At 40.4% G+C, this 20,728-nt stretch overlaps 1 long non-coding RNA gene across 3 annotated transcripts in view; it reads left to right on the top strand.

Moving 5' to 3' along the window:
- Positions 1–20,728, top strand: part of LOC116810344 (uncharacterized) — a 142,202-nt gene that overhangs the window by 23,847 nt on the left and 97,627 nt on the right. For 2 of the 3 annotated variants that reach the window (XR_009213530.1, XR_009213533.1), the window contains exon 2: positions 2,793–2,909. This is a non-coding gene — a long non-coding RNA (uncharacterized LOC116810344). Of the gene's footprint in view, positions 1–2,792; positions 2,910–5,960; positions 6,024–20,728 lie in introns of all 3 variants that reach the window. The other variant, XR_009213532.1, reaches the window with a different exon arrangement.

Below are 20,728 nucleotides of genomic sequence, written 5' to 3'. Positions count from 1 at the left end.
ATCACATTTCTTTGCTGCTTAATTGTAGCTCAGCTAACACTGATTGATATATTTCATTCTCCAACTTGATAGCTATATTATTCTGGTATATTACTTTCTCTTTCCTGGCGTTCCTACTTTTCATAAAATTTTTGATTTTCCATCAAAAACTTACCCTCCCTTAGCCTTATCTCAGTAAATGACATGCTATCAACACAGTGCCTCAGTTCAAAAATTTAGAAAATATCTTTGATTTCTCTCTTTCCCTCATTCTCTCTTTAATATTTAATATTTTGATCACTATTCGCTTTTATAACTATTATCTTCAAATGTATCAAAAATTCATTAACTTTTATCTCTCTACCTTGCTCTTACCCTGGTCCAAGGCACCAACCTCTCTCTTCTAGGCCATTGCAGTAACTTCACTATTAGTTTTCTATTTCCAGTCTTGCAGTTTTGTAATTCATTCCACACAGAGCAGCCAAAGTGATCTTGTAAATGTAAACAGACCCCGTAACTGCACAGCTTAGGATTCCTATGGCTGCTTCTCCTACTTGAAGGAAAAGCCAAACCCCTTACTTTGATCTTTATGAGCTTCATGATGTAGCTGTACTTTTTTTTTTATTTTTTGAGATGGAGTCTTGCTGTGTCACCCAAGCTGGAGTGCAGTGGCACGATCTTGGTTCACTGCAACCTCTACCTCCTGGGTTCAAGTGATTCTCCTGCCTCAGCCTCCCGAGTAGCTGGGATTACAGGTGCCCGCCACCACTCCCAGCTAATTTTTGTATTTTTAGTAGAGACAGGGTTTCACTGTGTCAGACAAGCTGGTCTCAAACTCCCGACCTTGTGATCCACCTGCCTCAGCCTCCCAAAGTGCTAGGATTACAAGCATGAGACACCGTGCCCAGCCATGTAGCCCTACTTCTGTCTCTTTTATGTCCTACCACTCTCGCATCCAATCGCTAAGCTGTACACATGGTCTAATTGCCCAATGGGTCCTTCTTGCCTAATGTGCAGGTAAAGCCAATATACTGAAACAGCAGTATTACAGTAGAGAAAGAGTTTAATAAATACAGAGCTAACCAGGCAGAAGGATGGGAGTTTGTTACTTAAATCAGCCTCCTTGAGAACTCAGAGGCTAGGGTTTTTATGGATAATTTTCAAGCATGGAGCTGGGGAAGGGGTGCTGCTGATTGGTTGGGAATGAAATCATAGGGGTGTGGAAAACAATTCTCATGCACTGAGCCAGCCTCTGTGTGGGAGCCACAGGACCAGATGAGTCATGAGTCACAGGTCTGGGTGGAGTCAGTCAGCAGAATGCAGAAGTCTGAAAAATATCTCAAAAGACCAATCTTAATTTCTACAATCTTAATTTCTACAATAGCGATGTTATCTTAGAAGCAGTTGGGGAAGTTACAAGTCTTGTGATCTCCAGCACAGTAAAATGAATATAGAAAGGCAAGCTATGCCTACATCTTAGCAGAAATCAGGCCCTTCCAGTAATCCTAATCTTACGACTTTTCATTAGACTTACAAAGGTGGGGTCAGTCCCGAGACAAAGACAGTGTTAATTTTAGGGAGGTACTACTATTATTCTTTCTTCAAAGTTAAACTATAAACTGAATTCCTCCCATGGTTAGCTTGGTCTCACCCCAGGAATGAGCAAGGACAGCCAGCCTGTGAGACTAGAAGCAAGAATGGGGACAGCCATGCTAGACTAGACTTCTCTTACTGTCATAATCTTTGCAAAGATGATTTTACTGGCTTCTTGCAGAAATACTGAGAAGGCCAAGTCTGTTCCTGCTTTGAGGGTTACATTTCTGTTCCATGGGTCAGGAACATTCCTCTTTTAGTTCTTTGTTTGGTGGGCTTTCTCTTATTCTTCAGATCTTCAAACAAATTTCATGTACTCAGGCACTTCATGGTCATCCAATCTTAATTAGTCACCCTCTCTTCGTGTTTCATTCAGTCTCCCTCATGAGCATGCTTCATGATTATCTTGTTTTATATATTGTTTATTCTCTTCCCACTTGATTGTAATTTCCATGAAAGTAGGGAATTCTATTTCTTCATTCACCTGAATGCTTAGCTCAGGCACTTGTTCATCCAAATGGGTGCCTTACACATGGATGGCCAAAAATATTTGTTGAATGAATGAGTGAATGAATAACTGACTGAGAAAAATGGCCAACATTTTCAGGATCTAAACGTGCTGACTCATGACCTGTAGTTTACTTTCTGACAATCTGAGCTATTTAGTACATAAAGGGTCCTTGAGGTCAGTTGGTTGGATTTGAAAAATGATTGATTGGCTGGGCGCAGTGGTTCTCGCCTGTAATCCCAACACTTTGGGAGGCTGAGGCAGGCAGATCACTTGAGGTCAGAAGTTCGAGACCAGCCTGGCCAACATGGCAAAACCCCATTTCTACTAAAAATACAAAAATTAGCTGGGCACGATGTTGTGCACCTGTAATTCCAGCCACTCAGGAGGCTGAGGCAGGAGAATCACTTGAACCCTGGAGGTGGAGCTTGCAGTGAGCCGAAATCGCACCACTACACTCCAGCCTGGGTAACAGAGTGAGACTTTGCCTCAAAAGTAAACGAATAAGTAAATAAATAAATAAATATAAATTTTAAAAAGAAAGAAAAATGACTGATTATTTTTAAGGGTATCATTATCAGAAAAACTCAATGGCTTATTTGATTTGAGTTCACAGAGTATTGCCTAGCCACGTAAGCAGCCATACTCTTGCCTAGTGTATATCAATTTAGTAGAAAATAAATTTACAGATTTTTTATTTCTTTTTTCCTAGCGTAATTAGCTGCCTACTTTTCAAAATTATGTGATGACTTCAGGGGAAAAGAGATTCACAAGAACCAGTAACAGGAAAGCTTAAATAAGCTTGGAAATCTTTAAACTTTCAATATGGGTAAGCAATGATCATTTTTAATCATCCAAATTCATAAGATTTGATCAAAGGGAAAATATAGTGCTTTGGTGATATGCAGGAAGTATGAAATGCATGCTACTAATGATTGAACAGTACATCTTTGATATGGCAGAAGAATGTAGTTTTATTTGTTTCGTTTTTGACTTAAGGTTTGTCAATCTTAAATAATGGGAATCAGAAAAGATCATTAAGAATAGCATTTATTCCAGTGCAATGCTTAAGGATAGCCATCCAGGAGACACAACTCCAAACAAATGAGACCAGTGTTTTAAAGTGGAGGAGGTAAAGTTTCACTTATATAGGCAGAAAGAGAAATTTTAGCAGATTACATGTTTCGTATGAGACCAGTGCATATGTTACAGTGATTTTATTGGTTATAGATTGCTACATTCTAAGGAAGATTACTTTATTATTTCCTAAGGATGGGTGGACAGTGATCTGAGGGACTCTAATCTCTGGCACTCTTTGGTCATAATTATTTACAGGAAAAAAAAGTCAGAAGCTGCAGCTGCATGCCATGTGACTCAGACTGCATAGCCACATCTCTCTCAAAGCTCAGAATAATTTAAAGTTCCAACAACCTTAAGTTTGAATTTCTTAATTTTACAGACTCTAGAGATCAGTGCAATTCAACTGTAAGAAATAATAAGTAAAACCTTTTCCCCTAATTAATTAAAAGATAATGGTGGATTTAATTCATTTTCATTGAAAATGAAGAAATGAGTTATTTTAATAAATATCACATTTTAGCTCTTGGGGCAGAGAGAAAAAAAGTTTTAAGTTATATAGACAAATAAAATGCTCTATAGTGCAAAAGTAAGAAAAACAGAAGATTCCCACTGAGACAAAAGATTTTGAAAAAGATTACAAGAAACATTATTGCAAGACATAGGTATTGTTTTATTCTTAAAGACATATGCTTTCTTACTTTATGAAACTAGTCTGAAACTGTCTGTAAATCTACATGGAAGTATACTGAATGCAGCAACATAGAGAGATCCAGGCATTATGAATAAAGGGTCTCCAGATTTGCCTTGAATGCCAATGGATGTTAAGTTGGTAAAACTAATAATAGCACTAGCATTTATGTAATACTTCATAGACATTTTCAGATACGTTATCTCGTTTAGTTTCCAAAGTAATTGTTGGGAAAATCAGAATACATGCATCATTATTTTACTGATAGAAAGAGGTTGGGGCAGGCCCAAAGTCACTTAATATTAAACTGCAATAAGTAAAATCCTTCTTCCTGCAGCTTAACATCACTTTATTTGGGAACAAAGTCTCTCATTCCACCAGAGTATCTTGAATACCCCAGGAGACTTAACACATTGATTTACATTTGCACTAAGATGGAAATGAGCAACTAATGATCCTTTTCTGTGGGAAGACTTTGGGAAAGGGTAATGGAAAGGGTCAGGAGCCCACAACCCTTGAAAAGGTGGATGCCTTTAAGAAGAGGAGGCTGCAGGAAGGAAGTAGGAACCCCTGAAGGGAAATCTCTCTTTATTTGCAGATCTTGGGAGGCCACTCTCTCCTTAATTTAAGCTATGGTAGTGAATATCATATATGAAAGTATATTTATGTTCTTGAAATCTTTAATCTGTGTTGATTCTTCGAAATAATGAATTAAGGCATAGTTTAAATTTGCTAAGTGATGTTTAACCTAAGATGTGAAGAGTAGGAGGTAGCCAGTTAAAGAGGAGCGGGAAGCAGCATATTCCAGGAAGAAGCAGCAGTATACGCCAAGGCCAGAGGCAAGAGATGGTGTGGTCCATTTTATTACTATGTTCCAGAATAATCCACTGAAATATGAATTTGTGTTTTGTTTGCACAGCTTAGGCATATGAGAAACACAAGAGGTATTTATTTTTCTCTCTCATACCCCTTTGTCTCAGTTCAGCTTTAGGGTGAATGGAGATCTGGGGCTTGTCTTACAGAGTTAAGAAAATTTGTAAAAGAACACAGTCCAGAAAAGGAGATGGGCTTTGGGACTCTAAGATCAGGAACCAGACATGCAAAAACTGAAAAACGTTCCAGACCTTGAAGGGTTGGTGATTAGAGGTTCTGGAAACAGCAAATTTGTACTCCATCTCCTCATGGCATACCAGGGAGGTGTCAGGGGCTCCAAGAAGAATGACTGGACCTAACTACCAAAGCTGCCACCCTCCAAAAGGATGTCAGTGCACGAGCATGTTACCAGCACAGGGGAAGCAAACTTACCTCTACCCATCTTGAGGTTTTCTTTTTTTAAGACACTGTCTCTCTCTGTCACCGAGGCTGGAGTGCAGTGGCGCGATCTCGGCTCACTGCAACCTCCACCTCCCAGGTTCAAGCAATTCTCCTGTTTCAGCCTCCTGGAGTAGCTGGGACTACAGGCACACGCCACTACGCCTGGCTAATTTTTGTATTTTTTTTTAGTAGAGATGGAGTTTCACCATGGTCAGGCTGGTGTTGAACTCCTGACCTTTGGTGATCCACCTGCCTCAGCCTCCTGAAGTGCTGGGATTACAGGTGTGAACCGCTGCACCTGGCCACCCATCGTGAGTTTTTAGCTGGGACTCATTAACCAAAAAGACAGATTAAGAAGAGAAAAACAGTTTATTATAATGCATGCAATGCACATCACACAGGAGAAACCTCAACAGAGTAACTCAAATCAGTGGCTTAGAACTCTGGCTGATATACCATCTTCAAACAAAGAACAACAAATTTGTCAAGAAATGACAGGACAAAGAAAAGTGGTTTTAGGCTTCCAAGGGTGGCAAAAAGTAGGAAGGTAAAAATATGTGAGGAAATGAATGGAGTAAGGTTTGTTTGCAGATTTCTGTGGTGTTATCTCTAGGCTGGTTTAAGTATCTAGAGATGTTTCTGGTAAAGGAGAATTTACATCTTTCCTTTAGGCAGGAAACGGGGAGGGTAGAGAGAGCTTTTCCTGCATTTGCTGCTGCTTAATTACCTTCAGCTCAAAATAATTTTTATGTAAATTAGGTATATTTTGGGGTGACATATTCTGGTTTCCTTCACCAGCAAAGCCTCCTTGCAAAGGAAATTAAGACTTGGAATATAAGCTGTGCCCTGGGTGGGCCAAAGGTAAGACCCAGTGAATCTAAGAAAGATGGAGATGGGATTGGGAGGGGGATATATGTTTTGTTTTTCTTAGAAGCATGCAATTGCTATAAATACTTGTGTCTTCGTCCATTTGTGTTGCTATAAAAGAATACCCGAAGCTGGTACTTTGTAAAGAAAGGAGGTTTATTTGACTCACGGTTCTTCAGGCTGTACAAAAATCATGGCACCAGCATTTTCTTCTGGTGAGGGCTTCTGGCTGTTTCTGCTTATGGTGTGTGGAGATCACATGTCAAGAGAGGAAGTGAGATAGAGAAGAGGAGGTGCCAGGCTCTTTTCAACAATCAGTTCTTGCGAGAACTGAGAGTGAAAACTCACTTACTCAAGAATAGCACCAACCCATTCATGAGAAATCTGTGCCCATGATCCAGACACTTTCCATCAGGCCCCAGCTCCAGCATTGGGGATCAAATTTCAACATGACACTTTTAATAAACCTTATCCAAACTATAGCATTTCTCCCCTGGGCCCCCAAATCTTATGTCCTTCCCACATTGCAATCATTCTGTCCCAATGGTACCCACAAGTGTTAACATGTTCCAGTACCAACCCAAAAGTCCAAAATCTCTTCTGAGACTCAAAGCAAGCTGTGAGTCTGTAAAATCAAAATCAAGTTACATACTCTCAAGATATAATAGTGCGACAGACATTGGGTAAACATTCCCTTTCCAAAAGGGATAATTTGACCAAAAGAAAAGGGTAACAGGCCCCAGGCAAGTCTGAAACCCAGCAGGGCAGACATTAAATCTTAAAGACCCAAAATAATCTTTGACTTCATGTCCCATAGCCACACTAATTCATTGGGTGGGCTCCCAAGGCCTTAGGCAGCCCTGGTCCAATGGCTTTGCTGGGCATAATCCATGTGGCCACTCTCACTGGTTAGAATTCAATGCCTGTAGCTTTTCCAGGCTAAGATTGCAGGCTACTGGTGGCTCTACCATTCTGGAACCTGGAGGGCAGCAGTACTCGTCCCACACTGCCCTAGTAGAGGCCCTCTGCAGTGGCTGTGCCCCTGTGGCAGACTTCTGCCTGCGCACCTAGGCTATCTGATTGGTCCTATGAAATTGAGGTAGAAGTTGCCAAACCTCCACTACTCTTAAATTTTGCATACTTGCAGACTTAATATCACATGTAAGCTTCCAAGGCTTATGGCTTGCACCCTCTGGAGTGGCAGCTAGAGCAGTATCTGGGGCCCTTTCAACCATGGCTAGAGTCAGAGTAGCTGGCATGCAGGGAGCACCAACCTAGGGTGGCATCTGGCAGTGGTGCCCCAGGTGTGCACCCCAAACAATTCTGTCCTCCTAGGCCTCTGGGCCTGTGATGGGAGGGGCTGCCTCAAATATTTCTGAAGTGACTTTTGGGCCTTTTTCCCACTGATTTGACTAGAAGCACCCAGCTACCTTTTATCTGTGCTGATCTCTGTAGCAAGTGGTTGCTCGTTAACACCCTTGGATTCTTCTCTTGAAAATGCTCCATTTGTTCTCTACCACATGACAAGACTGCAAATTTTTCAAATTTTTATGCTCTGCTTCTCTTTTAATTATAAATTCAAACTCCATGTCATTCCTTTTCTCCCACATCTGATCTAAGCTGTTGAAAGCAGCCACATCACTTCTTAAACACTTTGCTGCTTAGAAATCTCTTCTGCTGGATACTGTAGATTGCCACTGTAGGGCATGCATGCAATGCATCCAAATTATTTGCTATAATGTAACAAAGGTGACCTTTGCTCCAGTTCTTAACAGTTTCTACATTTCCACCTGAGACCTCATCAGCACAGCCTTAACTGTTTATATGTCTTTCAGCATTTTGGTCACAACCACTTAACCAATGTCTAAGAAGTTCCAAACTTTTTCTTTCTGTTTCTTCTGAGCCCTCCAACCTTTTCCAAACTCTGCTCATTACCCAGTTCCAAAGCCTCTTCCACATTTTCAGGTATCTTTATAGCAACACCCAACTCCTGGGACCAAATTTATGTCTCAGTACATCTGTGTTGCTATAAAGGAATATCTAAGGCTGGGTACATTATAAAGAAAAAAGGTTTATTTGGCTTGTGATTCTTAAGGCTGTTCAAGAAGTATGGTTCCAGTATCTGCTTCTGGTGTGGGCTTCAGGCTGCTCCTGCTCATGGTATGTAGAGATTGTATGGCAAGAGAGGAAGCAAGAGATAGGAGGAGGTACCAGGCTCTTTTCAACATCCTATTCTTGTGGGAACTAAGAATGAGACCTCACTTACTCCCCCAAGAATGGCACTAAGCCATTCATGAGAGATCTCCCCCTACAATCCAGACACCTCCTATCAGGCCCCAGCTCCAACACTAAGGATCAGATTTTAACATGAGACTTGGCAGAGCCAAGCAAAGCATATCCAGACTATAGCAGCTCACTTGGGAGATGTCAGTTGCTTTGCTTAGACTCAGAGATCCTAAGACTCTGAGGTCTGGTCCAGGCCTTTAGAATGTGAATGGCTTATACTTACTCTCCTCTCCAGAATTTTGTGGGATTTCCGAAGGTTTCGGGATTATTATTTCCTACACATTCATACATTTAGAATTAGAAGTATAGGCCAAGTGTGGTGGCTCATACCTTTAATCCCAGCACTTTGGGAGGCTGAGGTGGGAGGATCACTTTAACGTAGGAGTTTGAGAGCAGTCTGGGTGATATGGTTTGGCTCTGTGTCCCCTCCCAAATCTCATCTCTAATTGTAATCCCCATGTGTTGGGGGAGGGGCATGGTGGGAGGTATTTGAATAATGGGAGTGGGCCTTCCCCTTGCTGTTCTTGTGATAGTGATTTGTCACAGTATCTGGTTGTTTGAAAGTGTGTGGCGCTTTACCATTTGTTCTCTCTCCTGCTTCACCATGGGAAGATGTGCCTTGCTTTTCCTTCACCTTCCACCATGATCATAAGTTTCCTGAGGCCTCCGAGTTATGCTTCCTGTTAAGCCTGCAGAACTGTGAGTCAGTTAAACCTTGTTTCTTCATAAATTACCCAGTCACAGGTAGTTCTATATAGCAGTGTGAAAATGGACTAATACACTGGGCAACATAGCACGAACTTGTCTCTATTTAAAAAATGAGCCAGGCCTGGTGGTGCATGCCTATAAGACCCAACTACTCAGACTGAGGCAGGAGGATCCCTTTAGCCCAGAAGTTTGAGACTGCAGTGAGCTATGATCACATCACTGCACTTCAGCCTGGGAAAAAGAGCAAGATCCTGCCTCAAAAAAAAAAAAAAAAAAAAAAAAAGAAGGAGAAGGAAAGAAAAAGATTAGAAAAATGCATCCATGCTCACAATGATTTGATAAGTTCCATATTTTTTATAGTCACAAGTAACAGAGACTCATGAAAAGATAGGCCATACAAGGGTAAAACCTGATGGAGTTCAGGAAATACTACCCCTAAACATGATACCTTAGTATTTGAGAAATCAGCGGAAGGAAAATCACCTTTACCTTCCACTCACCCTTCTCTGCTGAAGCAGGTAATAAAACCTGGAAAAGTCACTCTCTGACCTTCTTTCACTATTCTCCCCTGCAGCAGATCATAAGACCTTCATTGCTGAGGTACCCTTTCTATACCTAGAGCAAAGGAACATATTTACCTCTGAAGGACAGACATTCAGAAAAGAATCTGTACAAACAGCCTTTGCTAAGTTCTCCCCAGTTTATTACCATTAGATCATACCCCTTTTTGTTCCAGTCATATTTGCCTATGATGGTACACTCGTCATCAAACCTAAGCATAAAAATACACATGTTTACCTGTTTCTTTGAGTCTTCATTTCCTTACAAAGTTTCCTGTGTCACATAAAATTTATATTAAATCATTTGTGTGTTTTTCTCTTGTTAATGTGTCTTATGTTATAGGACCCCCAGCCATGAACCTAGCAATGGATGAAGAAAAGAAATCTTTTCTCCCCCTAAACATTTATCATGTAAAATAAAAACAAGAGGTAACACTCATATGCAGAGCACAAGCTCTTTTCCAAGTACCATCCTAAGTGATTTAGCTAGATTAAGTTCCATGATCTTTTTTAACAATCCTATAGGTAGATACTATTTTTATAACAAGTATGACTGTTGGCAAGAGAAGGACAGTGGATGAAGAAATGCAAACACTGATTAGGCAACATTTTCCATCAGGAGAGAAAATGACACTGAGCACTGGTGAAGTAAGCTAAAGGTAATTCCCAGACCAAAATCAAATGCTATCATAAGAGAAGAAAAAAATCTATTATTTGTACCAAAGTTAAAACTAGCCACAGAACAACTTTTCGCCAGAGAGAGAACAGATGAAATGGACTTATTTTTGCCCCCTGCCTTTCTGGGAGTCAGTTGCTTTTTGTGTATAAGGCTTTTTTGGCATTATCTCTCTTGGACTCTCATTGAACAATTAGGGCTTACTGACAGATGACTTTCAGCATTCTTGTCAGGTGACTGTAGCAGTCTGAATTCAGCCATCATTTCGGCCTCCCATTGATTATAACAAGCCAAAACACAGTGCAGTTGGAAATTTTAGGTACCGTTGTTCAATAGAATCTACTGTCTATTTTACAGCAAAATTAGCACAAAAAGCATTCAGTAAATTAACTGGTTTGACTGCCAGGAGATTCTAGTATTATTGTATTTTTCCCACCAGGGCACCCAGGGGAGTTTGCTCATCTGTAATATTATTATTATAATCATATTATTTCCGATGTTTTATTGCCAATATCATGGCTGACCTTTGGCAAAATTGCAAAGTATCCGAAGTTCATTTTAAGAGTTCTTTTCATGCATACCTTCCCCCATCTTTTTGAGAAAGGCTGCATTGTATTCAGCCTCAGGAATGCTCAGATATTCATTGAACCTCATTGGAATTAATGAAGTGTACTTCATAATATTGTTAAATACCAAAAAACATGTCCCCAGGCTTCAACTGATCTTCCCATCACTAAATCCACTCATAAATTCCCAGTCCTTATTTGATCTGACATATCGGCAAACATTTGATACATGTGATCACATCCTTTTTTATATACTGTATTTTTTGGTCCCATTAGCCTCCTGAATATCCCATTTCCTGGGTTTTCTTCCTGTCTCACTGATAGAATTTTTAAAATCTCCTTTGTCTGTTCCTCCCCTTCTTTCCGGCTTTTAACATTGGAGGGGTCCAGTGCTCAGGCATTGGTCCTCTTCTCTTTCTCTCTACATTACTTTTTTGGGTGATCTCATTTGGTCTCATTGCTTGAAATATCATCATATGCCAGTGAGTCCCAAATTTATATCTCCTGTGTGGGCCTTCCTCCTGAGCACTAGACTCATGCACCCAGACTGCCTACTTGAAAGCTTGTCTTGAATATTTACTAGGTATCTCAAACTTTAGCTGACCAAAATTGAACTCCGTATCTTCCCCAGAAAATCTGTTCTTCTTGAAGTCTTTTTCCATCTCACTTGAAAGAAACTTGATCATTCCAGTTAATTCAGGCAAAAGTTTTGGAGACATCCTGGACTCCATCTTTCTCTCATCACACATCCAACTTCACACCTCTAACTTCAAAATACATCCAAAATTCAATCACACTTGATCACATCCAATTACCTCCAGTGTGTTAAAAGACAAATCTTGGCATGTTAAAATTGTCGAAAGTTTATTTGAACAGACAACAATTCACGAATGGGGCAGCTCAAGACTGCAAGCAATTTGGGGCTCCAACAAATGGGCATAAGAGGAAGGCTTTTAAAGGGTAAATGAGGCCAGGCACGGTGGCTCATGCCTGTAATCCCAGCACTTTGGGAGGCTAAGGCGGGCAGATCACAAGGTCAAGAGATTGAGACCATCTTGGCCAACATGGTGAAACCCCGTCTCTACTAAAAATACAAAATTTAGCCAGGCATGGTGGCATGTGCCAGTAGTCCCAGCTACTGTGGAGCCTGAGGCAGGAGAATCGCTTGAACTTGGGAGGCGGAGGTTGCAGTGAGCCCAGATAGCACCACTACACTCCAATCTGGTGACAGAGCGAGACTCCGTCTCAAAAAAAAAAAAAAAATGTAAATGAGGAAGCAGGGTAAAAAAAATTGATTGGTTAAAGTGATCTAGTTAGAAGTTAGTTAGATGGTTTCAGCTGGTTATGCATAAGTAATAGAATGTTCTTATATATATATCTATCATATATACATATGTATATATATATATATATATATATATATATAAGTAATAGAGTGTTCTAATGAGGACTTAGACTCATTATACCCACTGTGAGATAGACTTGAGATAGGACACCCATTTGTCACCTTGCCTCCATAGAGCCACACTCTAACAGGGGCCATCATGACCTTATGTGTCCTCCTAATATCAGTGTCATCTTTTTCTCTATTTTCAGAAGCCCTTGAAAGATCTGTAGTATCCTTTCTCCAGTGTACAGTTAATAAGATGAAAGTCCCAAGGTTCTTTTGATTAAGATTAAATGTTAGTTGACAATTCGTGATTGGTTCAGAGTGTTTACACTGAAATAGGTTTTGGTTTGCTTAAGTGGGAATCCATGGTGCTGGAGCTGCCTCAGTCTAATGGCCTCCCAATTTTTTATTGGTGCTACCACCTTCATTGATACATCATCATCTCCTGCCTGGATTATTGCAATAACTTGGTAAATATTTTCCCTGTTTTTACCTTTATCCACTCTCTTGGTTTAGGTTCCTCCAATAGCAGATCCTGAACAAGGATTTCAGTGTAACTTATTTAGGAGGTGATCTCACGAAGCATTGTAGAGAGTAGTGCAGAGATAGGAGTAAGGAGAAAAGCCCATTAAAGATTTAGTGTTAATGAGGTGGTTACTATTGTAGACAGCCAGGCTTGATCTTGCTAGGGAACCTCTGAGAGACTGAGTAGAACATGTCTCTGAATTGTGACACCAAGGGGCAAGAAACTTGAGACAGGGAACCCAACTGATAGAATATCCCCCATATCTAAAGAGACCTAAAGCACTGTGCCTTTTTCTTTAGTACAGGAGGTGCATGGTGTAATAACTTGTCCTTTACATTGAAGGAATGTCCTAGCTTGCCTCAAAACATGGACTATAAAAATGTCACTAATGTACCCTAAATTTTCTTTTTCTTTTTTTTTTTTTTGAGATGGTGTCTTGCTCTTTTGCCCAGTAGAGTAAAGTAGCATGATCTCGGCTTACTGCAACCTCCACCCCCCAGGTTCACCCTATGATTCTCCTGCCTCAGCCTCCTGAGTAGCTGGGATTACCAGTGCCCACCACCATGCCTGGCTAATTTTTGTATTTTTAGTAGAGACTAAATTTTCTATGGTTTATCCACTTTTCAGTTCACATATGGCTTGTCAGAACATCTGGAGCACTTGCTACTTCATGCTCACTAGTTTGATTAACATAATGTCATTTAAGTCGTGGACCAGCAGATTCTGTGGAGTGTCCCTTTAGACTCTATTGCAACAGAAAGCAGCAGAGTTAACATAGACCTGGGGCAACTTTCTGAACTTGCACTGCTGACCATCCAGGTAAATGCTAAGGGCTTTCAGTCCTTTCTCCTGATAATAACTTTAAAAAATTCATTTTCCAGTTTAATAGCAGCTGGGTTGATTTGTTCTATTAGCAGTACTACATACAACATAGCAGCTATGATTAACACTACCACTTGGTCAATTTTATGGTAGTCCACTATTGTTTGCTGTGATCACCCTGATTTTTGTAGGGGCCATACCAGTGAATTAAATGGGAATATGATGGGGTCCATCATACATCAATCTTTTAGACTTTGAAGATGGCTCAAGTCTCTGCCATTCCAACTGACCTATAGATTGCCTTTGATTTATTATTTTGGCCAGGTTGCAACGGTGATTTCAGAAACTTCCGCTTGGCTTTTTCTATCACTGTGGCACTTATGTAACCGGTCAAGGAACTAATGTGAGGCTTCTGCCAGCCACTAGGAATATCCAATTTTGCATTTATAACTAGAAAAATATTCATCTGGAAGGCCTTAGATTCATTAGACCCACTGTGAGATAGACTTGAGATAGGACACCCATTTGTCACCTTGCCTCCATAAAGCCACATTCTAACAGGGGCCATCATGACCTTATGTGTCCTCCTAAAATCAGTGTCATCTTTTTTTCTCTATTTTCAGAAGCCCTTGAAAGAACTGTATTATCCTTTCTCTATTGTACAGTTAATAAGATGAAAGGCCCAAGGTTCTTTTGATTAAGGATTAGTGAAATATTTATTTCATATACTTGCTATAGCATTGCGAAGACCTTTTGGAAGGGAACCTGACCTCTTCTTTCTCAATTGATGAGCCGTATGACTAAGAATTGGCTCAGATCTAGATAGCAGATAAGGGAGCATGATTTTCCATTGCAATGGCCATTGCAGTGGCCAACACCAACCATTTGCTTTCCAGCTCTTGGTTTATGTTTATACAAATCAAGTAATAACCTTTATCAGTTGCTAATTTATTTAACCCCAAGGAACACCCTGGTCAATTTGCCATTACCACAGACCCCTGTGGGTCAAGTTTCCTTGGTGACATTATGGACTGTGTCTGTTATAATAATTATGTCAGCCTTACCTCTGATAGTTAAGTGGTGCCACCTGGCCTCTATTATTTCAGAATCTTATAACATCTCCATTATCACTAGGAAGGTCAATTTTATAGCCATCTCCTCTCCTATCAACCCTGGTCTAGAGATGACATCTATCATCATTCATTTTTAAATGATGCCAGCACTCACTCATTAGTGCATTCCTTGTAGTTTTAGGGGAGTGCCTACCCAGGTCCTTCCAGGTAAGAATCAGCTAGTGTGTTCTCAGGTCTTATGAAATGAGCCCATGTCTTTAAGACCGCTTCCTCAATACTCTGCCAAGGCAGTGCTGGCATCTCCACTATAGACCATCCTTATTTCCAAGCTTCAAGGAGCCAGCCAGCAGCGTATTAGAACTGACTTCGGGCAACCTTGTCAAGGTATTATCATCTAAGTCTCAGGAGACTGTCCGATATCAGTGAATTCCTTATATTCTGTCCCACCGCAACCCTCATTCCCCATTCAACACTCCCAGCGTATATACATCACATATACTCTGCTGGTTCTTGCTAATACCCACTACCAAGGTTCTGAGACTTTGGGGGTAAATTATCTGTTTACTTAAATAACAAGGACAGTAATTCCCCACTTGAACCATGCTGAGACCTGACCCCAGTCATTTGTCTAAAAGCAATGAGAGGAGGTGAAAGGAGATCTTGAGGAGGGCAAACATTGTTTTGTGGAGCCCTAGGAGAGATTTTTCAGTGGTCCTCAGGCAATGGGATGCAACAGGGAGAGGGTTGCCTATGCCAGCCAGAGATGCTGAAGAGTTAATGCCAGTAGTATTAATACAATTCTCAGCAAATAAGGGAAGGGTTGCTTGGGACTCACCTCTTAATGGCACAGTTCTGAGGTGTATTGTACATATTCTCTCAGAAAGGCCACAGCAACACTGAACTCTGTTTTCTGAAAATGGTTACCAGTTGATAATGGTGCTGAACAAGCGATATACATATGCATGGCATTCCGGGCACCTGTGCTAAGCATTTTCTAAGAATCACTCGTTTTGTTCTCCCAAGGAAGGAAGGAAAGTCAATAAAAAGTATGTTACCACCAGATATTTGCTACTAAACACAGAAAATGAAAATGATTTTCTTTTTTTTTTTGAGATGGAGTCTCGCTGTGTCACCCAGGCAGGAGTGCAAGCTCCACCTCCCAGGTTCACACCATTCTCCTGCCTCAGCCTCCTGAGTAGCTGGGACTTACAGGCACCCGCCACCACTCCTGGCTAATATTTTTTTTTTTTTTTTTTTTTTTGTGGAGACGGGGTTTCACTGTGTTAGCCAGGATGGTCTCGATCTCCTGACCTCGTGATCTGCCCACCTCAGCCCCCCAAAGTGCTGGGATTACAGGCGTGAGCCACCATGCTTAGCCTGAAGATGATTTTCAAAATGGCTTTGGATTTATTTACATTTATTTTTGAAAATAGTATTTCATAATCTTGTTTTTACTTTTAATTTGAAGATTTAAGCTAGTCTGTAATCTCTTAAAGTGCTGGGCTCTATGAATCCTTGTCTGTGCAACAGCTAGCCCTTAACCTGGTTCATTGTTGGTTTGAGGAACAAGATGTGGGAAGGTAGATGTTAGAAAGGCAAGATCATTTATTTCAAGTTATATGTGGAATTTTAAAATATTTTAATTGACCACATTCAAATTCTATTATAAATAAAATACATATTTTATGTACTAGTATTTGAAAAATTATCAATTCAAAAATATTTATTGATGATCTGCTATTTGCCCCAAAATGTGATACAAAATATTAATTAGATACAAAATATTAATTCTTGCAATCTATGTCAGTGGAAGTTTCCAAGGTAGTTAATTCTATTTCTTTCTTTATTTGTTTTCCTTCATAACATCATTCTAATAGAGAAATGATCCATTCTCAAGAGATTTGCAACAGGATTTTTCTAGAGAAATGTCCCCATATCTGTGATAGAAGTTCCAGAAATTATGAAAGAAATATAGCCTACTGAGAATTTTAGTTTTTGTTGTTACATGTTCATAAATTGTATTTTACCAGATGGTTGTCCCTCATGGGACACCACTGAGTTATACAGGAGAGCATTGATATTTTCTACCTCTGTTCTCCGTTAGCTGCAAAAACTTGCCCCTTCACAGACTCCATGAGGGGAAAGATACCATGGAAAGAGACTGCATACTATTTCACTTTTCCTTCTTGGACTCTGAAAGTCAAACTTTAGCAAAGTAAACTTACCAAAGACATAGTTTAAGATAAATGAATATGTCCAAAGCAAATCAGAAAAGGGTGGAAGATTGCTCATCAAATGCTTTAAAAGAAGTCCTAGCTATAATTTGTTTCTTGGCCTTGGATGGCCTCTCAGGAAGTGGTGTGTTGGAGCCAGTTCTTACCTGCTCTTGCTCATCACATGCATCTCTTCCCAGCTCTTCATTCGGTGACATCAAAATTAGTAGCTTGAAATTAGCCATAGGTGAGAAGTATTTACACCATGGAGATCTAGCAAATGTTACAAACTCTGACCTTTTTTCCAGTTCTTAGACATTTACTAGCACAACATTGAGACCCATTATTTACCAAGTATGAGTGGTTTTGGTCCCTTGAAACCAAAAAACTTACTAACAAGAATCAGAGTTCTAGTTACTTATCACTTGGCCAAGTTACTTATTCTCTGCAAAGCCCTTTTCCTCATCTGCAAAAGAGAAAGGATAATACCATTCTATTTACTCATCTACATTATTTTATTGTGAAAAACTCAGAATATAATAATTTTATGAGAATATTTTAAAGCTATAAGGCACCCTATAAACAAATGATGAAACAGGGATTGATGGCTGTATTTCTGCAGCATTATTTCTCATGGGGTATATTAGCCTTGCCTCTTTAGAGAAACAGAACTAATAGGATATATACATATATATATGTATTTATTGTGAAAAATTGGCTCATGTGGTTATGGAATCTGAGAGGTCCTATAACCTGCCATCTGCAAGGTGGAGGCCCAGGAAAGCTGGTGGTGTAGTTCCACTCTAAGCCTTGGGGTCTGAGAACCAGGGACCCAATGGTGTTAGTCTCAGTTCAAATTTGAAAGGCTAGAAAAGAAGGAATGCTGATGTCTAAGGGCAGGAGGAAACAGGTATTTCAGCTCAAGCCCAGAGTGAATTCTTTCTTCCTCCACTAATTTGTTCTAGTTGGTCTGTCAAGGGATTGGATGATGCCTACTGGCATTGGAAAGGGCAATTTTCTTTACTCAGTTGACTGATTCTAATGCTCATCTCTTCCAGAAACACCCTTACAGACACACCCAGAAAAATGTTTTCACAGCTATCTGGACACCCCTTAGACAAATCAAGTTGACACATAAAATTAACCATCACATGGGGTAACTCAATTACCTGGCAGACAACTTGTTCTGAGTTCCTCCCACAAACAAAAAAAAAAGAGAACAACTGCCATGAAGGCATTAATTGGAAACGTAAGATTTAACATTGATTTTGTAACAGAGCTGGAGGAGTTTTACTTTATATGTCACTTAGCCAACAATTCAATAATACTGTCTTAGAAGTTTGTCTTTTCCCGAAAGCTTGTTAGATTGGGCTCTTCTTTATAGAAATTTGCCTCTCTCAGCTCCTAAGCTTTTCCCCTCCCTTCATATTATTCAAATTAGCTTCTTACCAATAAAACTTGGAGGCCAACAGGAAGCTTCTTTGGACTTTACTACTGACATGTCTCTAACAAATTTGTATCTTTTCTTGTGATGGGATTCTCCTAACGGCTACTGAAAAACATGTTGTCTAGTTACTATATGTTCCCTTGAGAAAATATTGGCCATCTTGACAAATCAATTATACTAACTCTCTCCCTTTAGGTCGAATGAATGGAAGAAAAACACAAGGCTTATATGTGGTTCTCAAGTCTTATTCAACTCAGGGCTCAGCCACTCCTCCTAAGATAGGCAAAGATGTAGATACAGGAAATATTTTCACCTCTTTTTGTTGGGCATCTTCCCCACCATGATCCTTCTCAGTCTGGAGAATATGGAATGCATAATAAGTTTTCATTGGTTCATCACAGGTATCCTGGGACACAAAGTTGTCTCAGAGAGTTAAGTGCAAAGCCTAGGCTAGATCTTCAATTACCCCACACCCAGGACTCTTGTCTCCATGATCCCCTCCTTAATCCCCATTTCCATTGTCTCTGAGGGTCATGGTCTTCTTATACCAGCTCCTCCCTCAATTTCTGGAAGACTAGGGTAGAGTTTGCCTCACAGATATGCTCTACTTTGAGATGCCTGTCCTTCCCACAGTAGAAACAAATCCTGATGTTACTTTCAACAGACTCCCCAGTACTCCTTCATTTCTCTTTTTTTTTTTTTTCGAGATTGAGTCTCACTCTGTTGCCCAGGCTGGAGTGCAGTGGTGCAATCTCAGCTCACTGCAAGCTCCGCCTCCCAGGTTCACACCATTCTCCTGCCTTAGCCTCCCGAGTAGCTGGGACTATAGGCGCCCACCACCACGCCCAGCTAATTTTTTGTATTTTTTAGTAGAGACAGGGTTTCGCCGTGTTAGCCAGGATGGTTTGGATCTCCTGACCTCGTGATCTGCCTGTCTTGGCGTCCCAAAGTGCTGGGATTATTTTTCTTGGAAAACCAGGTATTTGTGTCTCCCTAAAATTCATAATTTGATAGTCTAACCTCTTATTTGATGATATTAGGACATGGAGCCTTTGGGAGGTAATTAGTCATGAATGGGACTAGTGCTTTTAAGAGAAGAGATACGAGAGCTTATTCTCTGCTCTCCAACATGTGAGGACATAGCAGGAAGATGGCCATTTGCAAACCAGGAAGCAAACCCTCACTAGAACCAGATCTGTCAGCACCTTGACTTTTCAGCCTTTAAAACTGTGGGGAATAAATGTTCATTGTTTAAGCTACCCAGTCTATGATAATCTGTTATAGCAACGCAAGCTAAGATACCAGGAAACTGGTTCTTAGTGGTTACCTATCCTGTCAGTGAATAGCCAGGACTACACTACTTGAACATTAGTGAGTAAAGCAAACCAGGTCTGAAGCTTTTTCTGTGCATCCTTCTGGGGCTTGCTTTTCCTCTCTTTCAGAAATCTTGTGGGGAATTGGACTGGAGCTAGGAGAATGAATCATAACAGGCAACCCTTGTTCCCCAAGCCTGGACTAGTAATTCTCTATGCAAACTACTTTTTTGGTTTTATAATGGAAAAGCAGGCAGAAATCTCCCTTTCTCTTTGTCCTTCTAAATTACCTTCATTAATAGTGAAATTTTGGCAGACTTCTTCCCCACATTGTTTCTTTCGCTTAGGGAATCTGAGCTTCCTCAGAAAAATTTCACTTTACTTCTGCAACTACTGTCTTAGTCCATTTTGTGCTGCTATGAAAGAATACCTGAGACTTGGTCATTTATAATAAACAGAAATTGGTTTTGGGTTCTGAAGGCTGGGAAGGCTAAAATCAAGGGGCTGGTGTCTGGTGAGGGCCTTCTTGCTGTGTCATCCCATGGTGGAAGGGCCAAGAGAAGGTGAGAGAGAGCAAGAGATCAAACTCACAGCTTCAAGCCGTTTAATAATCAGCATTAATCCATTCATACAGGTGGAGCTTTCAAGACCTAAACACTTGCCATTAGGTCCCACCTCCCAGAACTGTTGCATTAGGGATTGAGTTTCCACCTCAAGCTTTTTGGGGAACACATTAAAACCATAGCAACTGTCTACAGCTATTGGGATTATCTTTCTTAGTTTGTCTCATAGCATCTGGGTTTGAATCCATATTGACAGTCTCTCTAATTCTGGTACATGGGCTGAGGTCTTGTTTCCTTCCTCTAATTGCATAGTCAGAATTGGCATACCAGTCCTGGGAAATTCCTGTATTCCTGGATATCTGTATCCCCAGATACCTGTTTGAAGTAGTGGGAGGCATTTCAGATCTTTAACAATTCTGAATGCCAGGCCTTGAAATTCTTATTTTAATCAAAAAACCGTTCCTTCAGTCCCTGTCCTAGGTGCCTTGAATATGCTTATATTTTCAGTAACGTATAGCTTTGGCTTAATAGATAATTGCTGTATAGTCCTATTTCA

This window comes from Hylobates moloch, unplaced genomic scaffold (assembly GCF_009828535.3).
Source record: "Hylobates moloch isolate HMO894 unplaced genomic scaffold, HMol_V3 SCAFFOLD_1, whole genome shotgun sequence".
NCBI classification, from domain to species: domain Eukaryota; kingdom Metazoa; phylum Chordata; class Mammalia; order Primates; family Hylobatidae; genus Hylobates; species Hylobates moloch.
Note: the sequence above shows the minus strand (reverse complement) of the source record. Positions and strands in the feature narration are given on the sequence as shown.